The sequence below is a fragment of the Nelumbo lutea genome, chromosome 4 (genome assembly GCF_056320005.1).
Source record: "Nelumbo lutea isolate HS-2025 chromosome 4, American lotus-T2T, whole genome shotgun sequence".
In the NCBI taxonomy this organism is placed as follows: Eukaryota; Viridiplantae; Streptophyta; class Magnoliopsida; order Proteales; family Nelumbonaceae; genus Nelumbo; species Nelumbo lutea.
The window spans coordinates 75,945,839-75,946,647 of record NC_142687.1 but is presented as its reverse complement, the minus strand read 5'-3'; positions in this window follow the sequence as shown (position 1 = coordinate 75,946,647).

The following is an 809-nucleotide window of genomic DNA, read 5'->3' as shown; positions in this document are numbered from 1 at the left end:
TTTTGTGTAACGCATCAATTTCTTCCTACATTGCATCTGTTCATTCAGGTTTAGATAAAGCTTCTGCCACATTCTTAGGAATGGAGACACTATCCACAGAAGAGAAGAATGCACGGAAAGAAGGTGAAATATGATCATAGGACACAAAATTAGAGATAGGATGATTAGTGGTACAAGATCTAACACCCTTTCTCTTAGCAAGAGGAACATCAAGATCATTGAGAGGAACAAACATATCAATAGGAGCAAGTGTACCTGGCTGATGAGACGGATCTGCCTCTGGTGAATCCGATGATGTTGGTTGCATAGTGTTAGGTTCCACGGCTCTTAAACTCTGCTTGCTTTTTATGGCGACGATGAAAGACCCATAATGGAGGAGGATCGAGTAAAGGAGGTAGTTGTGTTTGAGCCACCTCTTTTTCCTCAACCCTACTCTCCCCCTGAGAAGAAACCGAGAATAAAGGTTGATTCTCAAAGAATGACACGTCAATGGAGACATAGTACTTGTGGGAGGTAGGATCATAGCAGCGATACCCCTTTTGAGATAAAGGGTAACTGACCCCCCCTTTACACAATTCATCACACTTCTTCTATTCTTTTCTGACTGCACCAAGGCATACACCTGATGGACTGATGGACTCATATGAAGGATTCAGCCCTAGGAGGGGAAGGCAAAGACCCGTTGCTGATATATAAGTGACTTATACACCTTTGCATCTTCATCACACTTCCAATTCACATTCTGGTAGTGATCAAGTTCTTTTCATATCAATGTCAAATCAAAATAGTACATCGAGAGACTCCTCTCC